Source organism: Macrotis lagotis, chromosome 5 (assembly GCF_037893015.1).
Source record: "Macrotis lagotis isolate mMagLag1 chromosome 5, bilby.v1.9.chrom.fasta, whole genome shotgun sequence".
Classification (NCBI taxonomy): domain Eukaryota; kingdom Metazoa; phylum Chordata; class Mammalia; order Peramelemorphia; family Peramelidae; genus Macrotis; species Macrotis lagotis.
In genome coordinates, this window is record NC_133662.1 from 46,051,303 (window position 1) to 46,063,286 (window position 11,984).

The 11,984-nt window shown below is 33.7% G+C and overlaps 1 pseudogene; it reads left to right on the forward strand.

The window, feature by feature from the left end:
* Positions 1 to 2,419: 2,419 nt before the first annotated feature.
* On the forward strand, positions 2,420 to 3,379 carry LOC141489689 (transcription initiation factor TFIID subunit 7-like; annotated as a pseudogene).
* Positions 3,380 to 11,984: the final 8,605 nt, after the last annotated feature.

Consider the following 11,984-nt stretch of genomic DNA (forward strand, 5'->3'; position numbering starts at 1 on the left):
AACCACCTGCTGACAATGTGTACTACCATCCATACCTGTCTTTACAAATCTCAACAATTTGATTCCAGTATAAATTTGACTGCCTCTTTCTACTTAAATATTGCTATGCCTGAAAAAAGATGCATAAATTGAGCTAATTGCCTTCTCATTTGATTTATTTCTTCTCTGATTATCCAAGTCCCTCATTGTTTCACTGATATTAGCATCTTTATGGTCTCAGTCTCCTCATCCATAAAATGGACAGAATATTTACTCCAATTTGAGTATCAGAAAAGAGGACACATGTAATCATTGAAAATAATTTACAACTTCCCTCTGTATTAGAGTACCATTATCAAGAAATATCAAGTTCTTCTTCAAGTTTCCCTATAGTATTTTATTCTTCTTATGGGGCACCCAGTCATTATTCATTTATTGGATCTTTAGTAATTTCCTTTGTGAAAAGGGATACTTAGGTTTCAGGTGGGATCAGATGTTGGGGTAGGAGAAAGAGGTATTCAAGGGCAATTCCAATATTTTATAATATACCACTTTTGTAATTAAGGAAAGGGGCAAAATGAGGGAAACCTGCTTTAAGGGGGAAGTCACAATATCCCTTTATGAGATCTTAAATAACAAAGATTATAAAACACACCTTTCTTTATCTATAGAAGACCAACTATTTCCACCTCTCAGTCATAATACTTTCAACTTGAATCTTAGAACTAATTGTGAATTATTTTAATTTCACTCAGAAGAGCCTCTTCTACATAGCTTCCATCTCAAACTCTCCATGATTAATGTACTTGCTTATTTCTTACTAACAGGTATACACTATTTGGTTGTTTTATTTTTCATTCTCCTGAATGAAATTTTGCAAATATATTTCCAGCAGATTATGTATATTAATTAAAGTAGCTATATAGTACAAATTAGAGATATATGTAACTAGAAATGAAAAGTTGGTTGCATACCAAGCATAAGTAAGAATTAATAGAAATTGGGCAGTTAAGTGGTACAGTGGAAAGAGTGTTTGTCCAGAAGTCAGGCAGATCTGAGTTCAAATTTAACCTGACACATACTAAGTTTATGCTGCTAGACAAGCCTCCCTATGTTAAGAGAATAAAACAAGATAGTTGTAAAATGCTTAACAGTTTCTGGCACATAGTAAGCACTATGTAAATGTTAGTTATTATTATTCGGTTTTGTCACTGCTTTTTCCTCTTCACAATCACAAAAATTTCTAAAAAAGTTAACCCCATAATGTAAGACTATCAATCACATAAAGCTATTAATAATGCTACAAACTGGTTTAACAGACACAAATATGTAAATAATTTTGTGAATCATCATGAATTCATTTCTCCCCTTTAAATTACTTTCAAGCAACATGTTTTCTTAAATTGAGAAAAATAATCACTTGTATCTCAGTCTGCATCAATACTCTTCCTTCTAATTAATATCATTCTCAATTCTTGTAGTTAAGCTAATCAATTTAGTCATAACAATTTTCCACCCCAGTCCTCCTTTCTTCTTCATCTCTTCCAAAACTCAGCTGAAAAGTCTTTATCTCTAAAAAATCATAAAATATGGAATTCTTTATCTAAAATACATTTTAAATTTTGAACAAGATAAAATAAGACATTTAAATGCAAAGAACAGAAAGATTTGAACATGAATCTAAGAATCTATATTATATGAAGCTTATTTTCCTCTTTTGGAATATAGTAAATTTAACATGATATTTTCAAAGGTGTTCTGCTTAATGTTTCCTAATCATTTTCCCCCAGTTCTTTACATTAATTCACTTTTATTCTTTTATTTTTTTATTTTTGTAATCCTCTTACTAACCTTCCTTTGATAACTGCTTCTACATCTCAATTGAAAGATATATAAAACAACAAAGAATTTGAATCAAATGTTCACAATTAAGTGAAATAAATCCCCATATTAGCTCTACCCAAGATATTTCATTCTATATCTTGAGTCTATCTCTTTTATTTTAGATGGTTAGCATGTTTCTTACTATCTATACTCTGGAATTTTGCTTGTTCATTGATCAGAGTTCTTAAATTTTTAATGATTATTTTTTCTTTCAAAAAAAATCTTGTAGGGGGCCACTCAGAATGCTGATCCTCAATAGATGTAATAAGATTGGGCATCACTTCATGTGCTGACAGCAAGCTCATAGATTGAAAGATGCAATTTGCCAGCAAGAAGGACAAGTGTCAAGTCAGACCCCCAACTTCCAGTTGCTAAGGTCTCAGAACCAGAGGCAAAGAGTTGTCATTGTGTTGTTCATATTTCCTGCTCATTTGAGGTATGGACACTAAGTCTTAGAAAAGTTGTGATTTGTCTAGGCACCACACAGTTGATTTTGAATACTACAATCATTTACTGTGTAGCAAGGTGAGAGGAAAGGAATGTTACAAAACAAAAGATGAGCAAGAACGTAGAAGACATTCCCCATGAGTTGGAAAGTCACTTCATATTATGTCTTCCTCCAGAATATGCTTCCACTGTAAGAAAGGTAAATTAGCTGCTAAGATGGTTGAATTGCCCTGAATTACTGAACTCTTGAAAACCATCGACAAAGAAACCTTTTACAAGACAACATATATTTGCCAGATGCCTGTTTGTAGTGTGAATCTGTACCTTTACCAATCTCCAGAACTAGTTGCTATTACTGATCCATCCAAAGGCTAGTAAGAAAAAAGATAAGGACAGGGAGAGGAAATTCATCTGGAACCATGGTATCACTCTATCACTTAAGAACGTCAAAAAGAGATTTCAGTAAGACAGCCAAGAAGAACACTGAATCACCAGATGTGGAAAAAGAAAAAAAAGGTTTCTTAGTACAGATACTGAAGTTGTCAGTTCCAATGGGAGGTCATTGCAGAATATGAAATAAAAGAAGCAGACAACCAGGTTTCCCCTAGCAGACCTTGATAGTAATTCTCCAGGAATGAGTGGCCATAAACAGGACAATGACTCCTTAGAATATGATAAATTTCGGGAGATATTTAATTCCCTTAGTCATTAGCAGCACTAGGGAAGAGGAAGATGAGAGAGATTCTCATGATGAAGATATAACATCATTAAGCCCAAGGAAGACCTAGAGAGGCAATTACAAGGCAAGTTAAATAAATATGATGAACAGTATCAAGAAAATAAGAAACAAATTAAGTAATCATGAGAATTCAAATGCAGATTGATATAATGAAAAGTAAGAGACCTAAAGAAGAGCAAAACAACAGGAAGACCTCAACATCAAAGTAGAAAATCTAGCTCTCAAGACCCCTTTTCAGGCTCTGCTGGTTGAGCTCAAACAGGATGAAGAAGAGAAAAGAAACAGCTCAGTTCCTTGGAGGAATAGCTAGAATCACTTCTGGAGAAATAACGGGCCTTGGCCTAAAAAATTTACAGTAGTTCTCACATTGGTAAATGACTCATATTCCATCCTTTAGGTTGAGGACAATATAGATAATTAATATAGAATTTCAACGCTTTTACATTTCAGCATTTCTCTATTGTCTACTTTAAATTCATTCTCTCTCTCTCTCTCTCTCTCTCTCTCTCTCTCTCTCTCTCTCTCTCTCTCTCTCTCTCTCTCTCCCCACCCCGGCACTGCTTATTTTGTTAAAAAGTTATACACTAATAAGCAGAATGTATAGGTGAGAGAAGACCAGTTGCAGAAGAGTTTGGAGACTAATGAACTAAATAGTTCAGCCTCAATAGTTCTAACCTTTATTCCAGGTTTTCCTTCTCAATAGGAGAACTTATAGTTGTTTTGTGGTGAAAACTAACTCAGTAAGGAGATTTGGAGATAGATTATGTAAAACATGTCACTTACATTTAAATTCTAAACTATTTTATAAATGTACATGCACATATCTATGTATGTATACATATATATATGGTAGATAATTGCCAGAGCAAATAAAAGTGACAACTAATTACAACTGTAATGGAAGTGGTTTCCTATGAAGATTTGTCCCCATTTGCTTTCATTTTTTTAATTTTACAAATGTTAGTATTTTGTGATATGTCAGAATCTTTTATGATATAACAAAATGGTAGATCTCTCATTTGGCAAATTTTAAAGCCACATTTTTCATCTTCATTTCATGGTTGATAAAAAAAAGTTATAGAATTTTTCTAGTGTTTTAGACATATAAGAACATATGTTTTTGTTTAACTCTTTGACCCACCTTGAATTGAGTATAAAAGGGTTTCAAGTTTATTCTTCATGTTTTGCTCCAGTTTTTCAACTGTATTAAAGAATGAATTGATCCTTAATAATTAAATAATTTTGTTAAAGTGCTATAAATTGCATAAGAAGTTATTGTCTAAATTCTTTTGGATTTGTTTTGCATCAAAACATACAATTCTCATTTTACTGTCAATCTGTTCTTTTATTGAAGCATAAAAATGTTGCCTTATACTTATAATGTGTACATTCATTCACCAAATGATGACACCTTATTTTAATATAACAAAAAGAGTTGTGATATTGGTACATCTGTCAGCTTTTGTTCTTCCTTTGAATTCTTTGGCATATAAATCAAAGATGTATAACTAAAACAAAAGGTATTCAGTCTACTGATTTGTTTTTAGTACAATTCCAAATTACTTTCCAAAGTATTGGAAGCATTATATAGTTCCATGAACGGTGTGTTTTCCTGTTTTTGCATAGTCCCTACAAAAATAATAATTTTCCTTTTTAAATTATTTTTGTCAATATGACATGCATGAGATGGAAAGAATTTCTATCATTTTATAGATGAATGATTTATTAATTTGAAGTATTTTATATGTATTGACTCATAGATTGGATTATTGTACTGTTGAAATGAAAAAGTCTATCATAGGTAATCATCATCCAATTTGTTGTTATTGTGTATAATGTTCTGATTTTGCTTATTTCACTCAAGCATTAGTTCATGCAAATCTTTCCAGGTTTTTCTGAAGTTTTATCCCTCATGATTTCTTTTAGAACATTAGTGTTCCATCACATTCATAGACCACAATTTGTTCGGTCATTCCCCAAATGATGGGCATCTCCTCAATTTCCAACACTTTGCCATTATGTAAAGCGCTGCTATAAATATTTTTGTACATGTAGGTTTCGTACCCATTTTCATGATCCCTTTAGGATAGAGACCTAATAATGGTATTGCTGGATCAAAGGTAATACACAGCTTTATTGCCCTTTGTGCAAAATTCCAAATTGCTCTCCAAAAAGGTTAGATCAGTTCACAACTCCACCAATAATGCATTAATATTCCACTTTTCCCACATCCCTTCCAACACTGATAATTTTCCCTTTTATTCATATTGGCTTTCCATATCCTTTGATCATTTACCAATTGAGAAATAACTTGTTTTCTTTTAAATTTGATTCAGTTCTCTATATATTTTAGAAATGAGCTCATTTGATCTTAAAAACAGTTCTAAAAGGTGGGGACTATGATTACTCTCATTTTACATGAGGAAACTAAAGCAGAGAGAAATTACATGACACCCACAGTCACACAGCTAATAAGTTCTTAAAGTCATATTTGAGCTCAGTTCCTCTTGACTCAAGGTCTAGAATTCAACATAATCCATCACTTTGCCTGATCATTTTTACCTAACAATTCTTTAGGATTAAATTATTTCATATACAATTTCATTCATTTATAGAATGAATTAAATTAAAATTGATTTTACTGTTTATAGTTTAATTATATTCTCTTCAATAACATGTCTTTAATATTCCTGGTGATATTCTAATCCCTAAGACATGGTCTAATTTAACTAAAAGTACCGTTCACAATTGAAAATTATATATATTATTTTCTGTTCCCATTCAGTAATCAGCAAATATTTATCAGATATTGCTTTTTAAAATTATATTCTGTTCCCCTCAAGTATTTTTATTATGTTTTTGTGAGATTATTTTTCAGTATTTGAAAGAGTTTCATTGAAATCTCCTGCAAGGGGCAGCTAGGTGGCACAGTGGATAAAGCACCAGCCCTGGAGTCAGGAGTACGTGAGTTCAAATCGGAACTCAGACACTTAATAATTAACCTAGCTGTGTGGCCTTGGGCAAGCCATTTAACCCCATTTTCCTTGCAAAAAAACCTAAATAAAAGAAAGAAATCCCCTGCAATTTTATTTCTATTGGCTATTTCTGTAATTCAATCAACCTCTCAATTCTTTACATAGATGTTATATTATTCAGAGAACATATAAAATAATAGTTATATATAGGGGATTTAAACTTTATATAGTTCTTTATTTATAACTTTTGCCATCATGGTGTTTTGATTATATCTGTTACCTTTTCTGAAATCATATTTGCTGTATCTGTTTGTTTGCTATTGCTGCTGTTGTGGTAGTGATGGTGGTAAGAGGACTAGGTCTTGTTTAATTGGAACGTAATAAACTCTGTTCTAGCCTTTTATTTTAACTACATGTGAATTTTTAGATTTCAAGGGTATTTTCAGGAAACAATTTATTGAATTCTGTTTCCTAATTCACAATGTTGCTGTCTTAGATTTTATAAGTTGTCATGGTTCACATATGCTTGTTAAATGTCTATTTCCTTCAGTCCTCTCCTTCATAGATTTTTCTTCCATTTATCCTTAATGTATCTCTTATTTAAAAAAAAGTGAGAGTGCTAAGAAGAAAGAAGTACACTTAGCATTAGTGATCTATATTTTATGTAACCTGCTTTTTCTCCCTCACTCATATTCTTTTTTCTCTGTTAGGTCCCAACCAAATGTTCTTATCTTTTTTTTTCTTCTTTTAAAATTTCCTTAAAATATCACCCTCCAATGTTGAAGGGGTATTTTTTGTTTCTTGGATGTTGGTTTTTAATTTTTTGTTTGATTTTTTTATTTGTTTATTTTTACTTCCTTCAATCTAGCTTCCTTCTTATTCATCCTTCTTTCAGCTAGTTTCTTTTTTTCCATTTTGAATAAAATGTATTTCTATATCAAATTGCAGGTGTATATGTGTTTCTGTGAATGTGGATGTTCCATATTTTATCTGGTTCAGTTGAAAGACAAATGAAAAAGGACTTACTAAGCTCTTGCTTTGTGTCAATCACTTATGTTTCAGGTTTCTATGATATTTTTCTGATTGTGTAAGATAGTAAGCACCACTTTTTCTTCTTTTCTTTCCTAGTACTTTCCTTCCCCCTTTTCTGTCTTTTCTTAAGATTATCCAAACATAGAGGCAGCTAGGGGGCACAGTGGATAGAGCACCAGCCAGGAGTCAGGAGTACCTGACTTCAAATCAGGCCTCAGACACTTAATAATTACCTAGCTGTGTGGCCTTGGGCAAGTCACTTAACCCCATTGCCTTGCAAAGAAAAACAAACTAAAAAAAAAAGAATTATCCAAACATAATAAAAGTCTCTCCCAAACTTTTTGTCTTGTTCAACTCCCTGTATGACCAATAATAACAAAATTATTGTTCTATCACAATTCTTTCTTGTCTCTCTTATTACAAACTAAACACTTCAAACTTGTATAATATTATTGTTCATTTGTATAAGTTATGTTCAACTCTTCATGATCCAGTGGTCTATACAGTCCTTGACAAAGATACAGGAGTAACGTTCCCAGTATCAGTGATGATGTTTGTCCTTCATACTTGAAGAATACCACAACATCAGGGAGGTGAAGCCATGAAATGAAAATGAATTGGATTTGAGGGAGGGGGTGTTGTACTCAACCAGTCTTTCTCCTGTAGAATCATATGGCTCCAGTGGACTTGAAATGAAGCAGGACAACTGGAGATGGCCTTGGATATAAGGCAGTCAGGATTAAGTGACTTTTCCAAGCTCCCACAACTAGTAAATGTGAGATCAGATTTAAATTTAGGTATTCCTGACTCCAGGCACAGGAGACACTTAGCTGTCTCCTAGAATTTGCATAATCCCTTCTAGTTGCTCAAATATATTCACCTTTGTAGACTTCTCTTAATTCATGTTTAGATTTCAAAGTTTCTACTCATCTCTCCTGTTTTCTTCAGGAATGTTTGTATATTCACTAGTTCATTAAAATTTGAACATTCTTTCCTCATAAATGAATATTTAATTTTTTCTAGATTATAAGCCTTTATGTTTTGCATTTTTTACTATTGTATCATATTATAAGCACTTCTATCTTCCATATCTTTAGTTTGCAATTCTTGTGTGATATTGAGTATGGCTTTTTGGTTCTTAAACATTTTTTCTAGCTACTTGCAATAATTTTTATTTTAATTTGACATGGAGGCTGTGAGTTTTGGTCATGAGATTGTCCTTTGGGGGGAGGGGATCTTTTAGGAAGAGACAAGATTGTTGCTTTTTGGGGTGGCTAGGTGGTATAGTGGATAAAGCATTGGCTCTGGAGTCAGGAGTACCTGGGTTCAAATTCAGACTCAGATACTTAATAATTACCTAGCTGTGTGACCTTGGGCAAGTAAGCCACTTAAACCCATTTGCCTTGCCAAAATCTAAAAAAAAAACAAAAAAAGATTATTGCTTTTTTTTTTTTAACTTTGGTTTCTATTTCTAAGAATCTTTCACTGTCAACTTCTTGATAAATAGGATCCAGGTATTTTTTTAGTCATACTATTTTTATCATTTTGAGATTCTTAGATTATTTTCCTGCATTTCTTTTCAGGGGCATTTTTAATAAGATGCCCCTCATAATTTTGCATCTTTTTATATGCTCTACTATTTTTTACTGTCCCAAAGACTCAATGATTTTTGTTTATTTCATCCAATTTTAAGACAGTCTCTTATTTGAGCAGCATTTTATTCCTCACTAAATTTTCTTTCCTCTTGAGTTCTCAATTGTTTTCAAACATTTTCCTCTACAACTCTCATTTTATTTAAAACACCATTTAAAATTCTACTTCTTCATTTCTTATACCAATAATATTTGATTTTGGGATAAAACTACATTTTAAGGATTTTACCTATGGATATATTTATGTTCCTTTTCAAGGTTTATATTTTGGGCAACCCTGAATCTATAATAGTTTATACTAATTTCTTGAATTGGTGCTTTGTATCAAGACAAAGATGGGAGAGAATAGTAGATACTTATTTGGTTCTGATATGCTTTCTGATTAACTACCTTTGTTTCTATCAGATATTTAGGATCTTGTTCTTTAAATGATAAGTTCTTTAGGACTCTATGCAATGAATTGAACAATTTTCTGTGCCCTAAGGATGAAATCAGAGAAGAACTTTCTTCATTTACCTTTTGTATCTCCTTTTTCAATTGGTCAATTCTATTTTTGAATGAGTTGCCTTTTTCCATTCGCCTAATTGTGTTTTTGAGAAAATTATATTCTTTTTGCACTTGTCCAATTGTATTTTCAAAGGATTTGTTTTCTTCTTGCAAAATGCTAATTTTCTTGCAAAGCTTTAATTTTCTCTTGCCCAATTTTTCCATTTAATTTTTTAACTACTTCCTGATCTTTTCCAAGAAGTCTTTCTGGGCTGGAAATAAATTCATATTCTCCTCTGAATTGGTATTCTTATTTAAAGGTAACATTCAGTGGAACCTCTTTCCTTTGGCATTTCTTAATTTTGGGCCCTTTGTGTTGGGGGGATGGGGTTGGGGTTGATATTCCTGGAGGCCTTGCTCCCTGGGCTTAGGAATTCCAAGTGGACTGGCAAGTAAGGGATGCCAGAGGCTTTCTCTAGACTGTGTGTGATATTGATTAGTGGCCCACTCCCTATACCTGAAGTGGGGGGAATGGGGAAGAGGGTCGGCAGCAGGATCAGCTGGGCTCTGGGACAAGATAGCTAATCAATTTAATCAGCAACCATCTTGGGGAGATCTGCTTCCCACAATGGGATCTTGGGGCAAGGTGTAAACACCTGGGTTTGTTCCAGTGTTTGTTCTGGAGAGAACTTGCCTTCCTGTAAGAATGGGGTGGGGAGGGGGAGGACTCAGTTGGAAACACAGAGACTCAGCTAAAAACAGCTGAAAACACAGGGGTTCCTGTCCAGTCTTTCAGACCAACCAAGCTGACCAAATGAATGTCTGGGCCTCCACACTGGAGCTCTCCAGCCCACCTGCCATGGACAAAGCAAACACTTCTGTCACTGTTCTCAAGTTAGTCCACTCTGGGTCTCTACTCTCTGCCCTGTCTCCCTTTGACAGATCTTGTTGGTAGATGTTCCTCTCCTTGGTTTTTCCCCTGGGTTCTATGGATTCAAATTCTATTGTGAGGCTTGGTTCACATTAGTTCTGAGGGAAAGGCAGGAGAGCTTAAAACTTCTGGCTATCTTAGCCAGAAGTCAAGTTAGTAAAATCAAAAACTTTCCCAGTCTGAATTTCACAATCCCTTAACCCTGGTCTGAAACTTAGCTTCAGGTTAGTCTTTGGTTGGTTGGAAATCTAGTGGATAACTTTTTATCTCAGTAACTATCTGTACATTCTAAAGATCTATATGGAGGAGGATAGAGTGCACAGAGTACCAGCCCTGGAGTCGGGAGTACCTGAGTTCAAATCCGACCTCAGACATTTAATAATTACCCAGCTATGTGGCCTTGGGCAAGCTACTTAACCCCATTGCCTTTCAAAAAAACCTTAAAAAAAAGATCTACATGTTCAGAACTACTTGTCCTGCCCAACATACAGCTATACTCAAACCAAGTAAATTCACATGCTGGATAACTCCAATAAAAATGCCTTGCACTTGGCTTTCAGCCCTGACATACAACTGCAGCTCTGGAATCTTTCCAAATTGACTCCTTCCTCCCTTCTGTAATACATAACCTTCAGCTATCTTTTTTGGGACCACCTTGACTGTAAAAAAAAAAGGCATCTCCTACAAATTTTTTGTTTTCTTAGTGTTCCCTGATAACTGCTGTATTTGATGCTTTATCATCTTTTCTGTATTAGTTTTGCAAGCTAGTTGTATAGTACAGCTTTCAATTTTGTTAACTACTACTCATGGGATTTCACAACTGAGGAGGGAGAGGCAGATACAAGATGGCAAATTAAAGGCAAGGAACTGCCTGAACTCTCCCAAATTCCCTTTCAAACATTTTTAATAATACCTCAAAATAAATTTTGGAAAGGTAGAACTCACAATAAGACAAGCTGAAACATTTATTCCTGCCAAAGACAACTTAGAAGCTTAGCAGGAAAGCTCTATCACATCAAAGAAAGAGTAAAGTACAGGCTTCATCAGCACAACCTATACCACACAGCAAATCAGGAGAAGACCTTAAGAGTGACAGAATCCATCATGACAGGGGCTGCTTCCAGAGCTCTTAACCCACAACTGATAATGGAATTAGGCAATGGTCAGAAGACAATTAAAGGGGTCTCTTTGCTAGTGCTGGTGCAAAATTCTTGGATTGCCTATATTAGATCTAGATTTCAGTCTTGAGTCATAGTCTTATAATAATGGGAGCACAAGTACACTAGTACAACCCTAGAGGGTTGGAAATCATTCTCAGAGCAGAAAAGAGTGTTTGTGGTCACTCACAGGTAAAAAGAATAATAAATATACCTTTAGGCACACAAAATCCTAACTCTTGGAACAGTGTCCCCACCATTACAAGAGCAGAGACCAGCTTTAATATAAAGTTAAAAATAAAGAAATAGCCAGAAAATATGAGCAAACAAGAAGAAAAGATTCTAACCTTTTAATTTAATTTTAATTTAAGTTAATTTAGTGACAGTGGAGATCTAAAATCAAACTCAGAAAACAACACAGACATAACTGCTATATATCCAAAACCTTAAAGAAAAAATATAATTTTGTTCAGGCATAAAACAAATTCCTAAAAGGGCTGAAATATATTTTAAAAATCAAGTAAGAGATACAGAGGGAAAATAAATGATAATGTTGCAAGAAAAAAATATTTTTAAAAAGTCACTAATCAGTAAAGGAGGCATAAAACTATACTAAAAATATATCAAATGGTAAAAGAGACATAAAAATGAAAAAAGAGAATACCTTAAAAAGCAGAATTAGCCACATGGAAAAAGATACAA